Source organism: Labeo rohita, unplaced genomic scaffold (genome assembly GCF_022985175.1).
Source record: "Labeo rohita strain BAU-BD-2019 unplaced genomic scaffold, IGBB_LRoh.1.0 scaffold_2340, whole genome shotgun sequence".
NCBI lineage: Eukaryota > Metazoa > Chordata > Actinopteri > Cypriniformes > Cyprinidae > Labeo > Labeo rohita.
Genome location: NW_026128595.1, coordinates 1,792 through 7,999, shown reverse-complemented (window position 1 = coordinate 7,999; position 6,208 = coordinate 1,792). Strand labels below are relative to the sequence as shown.

Here is a 6,208-nt window from a genome sequence, read left to right as displayed (position 1 = left end):
TTCTCCAGTTCTTCTTGTTTTTCTCTCAGTTGTTCCTCATGCTTCTCTTTTATCTTTCTTTTGTCTACCTCTCGTTCTTTCATCTGTCGCTTCTTTTCACCCTCCCATTCTCTCTGCTGTCGTTTAATTTCCTCTTGAATCTCTTTTCTTTCATTTTCAGCCTCTTTTAGTTTTCTCTTCCATTCTTGTCTTTCTTTCTCTTCCTGTTCGATCCTCTTTCTTTCTTCCAAATCTCTCTTTTTAATTTCTTCTTCTTGTTTCATCTGTAATTCTGCTATAGTCCATTCATTTTCATTTTTCATCTTTTCTTGATCTTGTCTGTATTTCTCTTCTCTCTTTCTATCTTCGTCTTCTCTTACTTTTTGCTGTTTTTCATACTGTTTTCTCTGGTTTTCAATCTCTCTCTTCATCTCTTCAATTTTCCCATTATATTCAGCTCTTTGCTGTTGTTCCACCTCTAGTCGTTTCTGGTTTTCAGTTTCTCAGTTCCTTTGTTCTGTTCTATTTTGTTTTTCAAAGTCCTTTTTCAGTTTTTCTTCTTTTTGTCTGAACTCATTCTCCCTTCGTATTCTTTCCTCATCTGCATTTCTTTTTTCTTCTTCCAGTCTTTTCTTGAGCTCTTTCATTTCTGTCTCATATTTGATTTTCAGTTTCTCATTTTGAGTCTGAATTTCTCTTTCGTTCTCTTTTAATATTTCCGCTGTTTTCTTTTTAATGGACATCTCTGCCTCCTCAAACATGCTGTTAGTGAAGTATCGACCCTCAGCTGTATTTTTCAGCTCTTCTATCATGTTTAACAGTTGAATAACTTGAGTTTTGTCTTCTTTTTCTCTGTTATTGAAAATCAGGAATCTGTTTCCACAATCTCTGATCAGTTTCTTGAGTTCTGTAGACTTGTTTCTCTTCACATAATCTTGTATGGATTCATTCTCGAGTTCGTCTCCTCTAGTGAACAGAACAATGCTGAACTGAGCAGCTTAATGAAAAGTCTATTATATACTTTGGTAAAAAAATCTCAATGGTAGTGTAAAACAACACCATTTTACCTTGTCAAAACAAGCTCTGCAAATATCAATCCATTCTGCTAGATTGCTCATTTAAATACAAATGAGCTCTGCTCACCCCACCCCTCTCTACTCTCTCTGTAGTGACAAGCCTGTTTACTTTAGCCGCGTTTAGCCACTAAACTTGCTAACTAGCACGTTATTAGGAAAGGCGATTGCAAATATTCATTAAAAAACCCTTATACTCACTTCTGCTGTAGGTGAAGCTGGATCACGAATGATTTGTGTGAACATAGAGGGATATATGTAGATCGGGAGGCGCATTCCCTTCACAAACAAACGTAATCCACTGCATCTTCAGCGGCTCAGATGTCAGGAGTAAAAGCGACCACTATGTTCATTATTACATCCAGCAACACAACACCTCAATCGCTCGATCGGAGATATTCTTGTCTAACTTACATCCCTGCTCCGCATTGAAACAATGGAGGTCGGACTGTTACCGCTGATTTAGGGTGGGGCTGAGATAAAACGCTCATGTCAATCAACTATTGTGGGAGCAGCATCTCAGAATGGCTCAATTTGAAAAAGGGGATATTATTTTTACAGATTAATTTAAAACCACTGCATGGATTTTTATCATTATAGGGTAGATTTGTACATACACTACCAACACACATTAATGTTCAAACAACATGTAAAAGTGAACTTTGCATCCGATGAGATGGTAGTTCTCAATGTTTTTGCCCCCAAAGCCTGCCTATAAATAAATATTCCAGGGCCTCCACCTGAGACTTTTTGAGCTCAGAAAGAACATAAAAGTGATTCAGAACAGCTTTTGTCATTGTAGTAAATTCCCATTCATAACAAAAATATGAAAGTAGAGTAACATATTTAAAATCTAAGGAGGAGAATGAGATTACACTTATGGTGTGTATAACACCTTTTAAAGATGGTTCCCCTATGATTACAAGCAGATGAACAAATTTTAGTGCTATTTAGTGCTTTTTTTTTTTTTTTTTTTTTTTGGAGAGTAGTGTGCCAAACTGTTTAGCTGCAGTTAGCATGTTAATTTGTCTTATGAAGTTGCAATTATATTAGAATTGATCGTGAATTTTTACATAAGATGATTTTATATTTATTTCAGAATTAATTTATCATAGACTGTTCATGAAAATTGTAAGGATTATATTACATTATTTATAAACTGATCTTTCTGGTATTGGATCTCAGTGTCAGTTTAGCGTGATATATTTGTCAAGCTGTACAACTGAGCTGTATAAGAACTTCACCTGAGCCTTTGCTTTAGGCAGATAAACGTGATAGTTGAGAAGAAAACAACACTGTTTACTCTGTAATAATCCTAATGTCGTTTAGTGAAGAATAGATATAGATACTCACAGAAGAGAGTCTGGTGCATCACTTCTTTCTCTAAGGGCCATTTGAGAAATGGAAGTTCCACCAGATAGATCAGATGATCATGAAGCTCTCCCCATGCCATGTCTCTCCCCTCGCACACTTCACTGTTCACTCTCTGATGTATAGGCTTTATCCCTTGTAAATTTTTGGACTCAGAGATTGTAAGTATTTCATCACTTTCACACAACTCCAGGTTCAGCTTCTATTGTTCAGAGACATTTGCTGATAGTGAAAAACAAGACAATATAAAAGAGTGTTTACAGTCATGCTGTATCCTTCCACTCCGAATTTTAGATCTGCAAGTGCAATACAAGTATAATGTGGTTGGGGTCTTTTCCCTTGTGTTTCCTTTTCTTTTCTTTTTTTTTTTTAATTAATTAATTTATTTATTTATTCTGTTCTAGTTTGAAAATTATTTTTATATCCAGATTACTTGACCAGCAGCGTCAGATCAGTATGCCAAATCTGTTGGCCCATCAGGACACTAGGGGTCCCCAACTCATCAATTTGGATGTTATTTTAATTTTTAATTTATTTTAATTTTATTTTAGATATTTTTATATATATTTTTTTATATTTTACACAAACACATTTTAACTAGTAACAGTACAAGTCAAATGGAAATTTTTGAATTTAAGCCTGGCATGACATGTCAAGGGGTAAGAAAGCTTAATTTCCATGGGTCACGTGATGGCCTCATTTCAAGCAATGTTCCAGAACACTGTTTCAAAGCACTAGTCCATCGGACTACCCATCTCTAATGTAAGGCCAAGCCAAGTCTTTTTTTTTTTTTAGTTTGTATGTAGTTCATGTTTAAATAAAACTGCACTTGGGTTCTCACTATGCATTTTTTTTTTAACAGATTAGGCTACAATTACAATCCATCTGGGAATATGCACCATAATTATTTGAAATGATAACTGGCTGATAATCAAACTAATATGAAAATCTGCCAAATATGCTTTTGTGTTAAAATACATTTGGAGGCTGTGCAAGTATCGGAAGTGTCTTTATGGTTGAAACTATAGCTTATAATCATAATTTTAAATGTTCTGGGGTGCGGGGAGAAATGTTTTTTTTAACACTACCTTCATCATTTCTATCAAATCTTATCTCATTTCCTTCCTCAGATCTGCTCTGCTCTTCATCCACTGATGGTCCTTTAACATCTTCATATGTCTGACATCTGAGATAATCTTCTAGGTTTCCCCTGAGTATCACATCAACTCTTTTCAACATCTCTGAGTGCCATTCTTCTTCTCCTTCTTCAAGCTTCAGATGTTCATCTCCACACTAGGGGCGGATCTATAAAATAATTTTTAGGGTGGCAAAGGGGTGGCATGGGGTCTACGAGGGGTGGCAACTCCAAAGAAAGCCCCCATGGGTAGTTTTTGGGGATTTATAGTCTGACGTACCCAGTTGTGTTCACAAATATTGCATTACCATTAAGTAATCATCTATACGGTTTAAAATGAAAAACAACATTTCAATGTCCATCATGGCAAGTCAATAAATAATATTAATAATTAAAAAAAAAAAAAAAAAACAGGTTATACAGTAAATGTTTCAGAGCTTGTATCACTAAAGAAGACATGCAATTTTATTAAATTACTACTTAGATGGTATAAATCATGTTTTAGTGCAAGTTTAAGATGTTAATGTTGATGATTTAATGTTAATTTCCTAACATTAGAAAGAAATATTCTAATATCAAAGCACTGAAACTGGATCATTTTTCGAAACAATGTTTGATTTTCTGTTATTAACAGAGGTGGGAATGTCTGTAATCACCCAGAACACACAGTCAACCATATAATCTAGCAACACCCAAGCAACTGCATAGCAAGAGCCTAGCAACCACCCAGAATATCCTACCAACCAACTAGCAACACTTTAGCAAACATCTAGAATATGTAACTGACCAAACTATTTACATTTTTAAACAAGTCAGCATAAATTTGTCTTTCAAACGTTTCAATCTAGTTATTACAGGTATTAAATGATTACACACAATTCAAATACAACGATGACTCTCCTGCCCAGTGAACACTCATGGGATCATCAATAACAAAAAACTCTTATTAGGAATTAATTTGCAACTCAATGTCTATTATAGTATACAACATAAATTAAATTACAGATTGCTAATCCAGCAATCAACTTTTGGGAAAAAATATTTTCATTTTACTACTGTAAAGTATTCTTGCAGCAAATGAAAAGCACTAGAAAAGTTCAAATAACAAAGAACTGTACTATAATTATACTGTATGTTTAAGTATAATACCCATGTAAATGATTCGTTAATTTCTCTCTTCTCTCCGTTGTTGGATGCAGAGATGCTGATTGGTGTGTCATCAGTTTTGCTACTTAATGTTTAACTTACTTATTGTTAAACTTTTTGAGAAATGTGTCTTTGTTTTTAGCACTGAACGAATGGTTTGGGAATACAAGCCAACTAACATCAGTTACACTGTGTTAACAATCGAGAAAACTGCAATACGACCAGATGCTTACCTAACTCTGATATTAGTTTTTGTTATTGGCATCTTCTTATTGATTTCATGCTATTATTATTTTGTCGGATATGACAAAAAGGCCTGTATCCATGATGAATGTGGAGGGAGTGGTCAAAGAATCGGATCACCAAACAATTACACGGTAAATCTCAGACATATCCGGACAGGATTAGATTTCTCAGAGGACTTCTGAGTTAGCCGAGAAGCAGTAAGTATGTGATTCACGAACAAATGTAAAACAGATCGTTGTGTTTTTGACCGGTTCATAAGAGTCATTTGTTAATGAAGTCAAATTCTTTCAGCACATGTTTCACTCTCCTCAAGTCCTTCTCAGTGAAGTCATTATACTGCACTAATATAATGAACACATGAGGTCCTGGATCAGACAGATTCACACACTCTCTCACTGTCTGTGTGATCTGATCATCTGAGATGTTTGTCTGGAGCAGCTGAGGACTGTTGATGATCATCACTTGTCTGTCCTTCAGACGTCCTCTGACTCTCTCTACAACATCTGAAGGAGCTTCACTGTCAAACTTTGCTTGTCCTAATATGACCCACCACCCCTCCGAAACACAGGGGGCCCAGTCAATATATTGTTTAGGTGGCCCAGAAACCATATTGACACCCCTGTTGGTGCTTACCACAGCACCTCTGGAGATGGTTAAACCCAAAATATCAAAACCAAAACAGGAATTTACCACAATGAAAGTAAAAAAAAAAAGAAAAAAGAAATCCAAAAACAAAGTTCTCCTTAAATGTTAGGCCAGAGAAAAATCCAAGAAACATCAGTCTACAAGAAAAGGAAAATGTGCAATTCAAAAAGATTCAACAGAAGGCAGGGAAATCTCTAACAATAAATCAGTGGCAGTAACACACTTAACCAGACATTAGGACTGAACAAGAACAAGATGCAGTGTGGCATTTAAATAAGGTGATTTAATACCTGTGTGAGTGCTACAAGTCTCTAACAAAGGACAAGTGACCTGCCTTTGAAATTACGGCATCTAGTGGTGAACCCAGGGAGTCTCAAACAAAACGTTATCACATAATTATTTGTTAGGTGTTATGATTTTATAGATACAGGTACTGTACTGCATATGTTTAATTCATTAACGAAACTGTCAAATACCCTATAATAAATTTATAAATGAAAATGGCTGTCATTCAATTAAAATTTTCTAATTAATTACATTAATCTAATTGATCACAAAATAAATTTGACTGTGAAAATACCCACAAAAGATCATTTAAAGCTATTTTTGTGTC

At 35.1% G+C, this 6,208-nt stretch overlaps 1 pseudogene; it reads right to left on the bottom strand.

The window, feature by feature from the left end:
• Positions 1 to 5: 5 nt before the first annotated feature.
• Positions 6 to 5,559, bottom strand: LOC127159608 (trichohyalin-like; annotated as a pseudogene).
• Between the last annotated feature and the right edge of the window lie 649 nt (positions 5,560 to 6,208).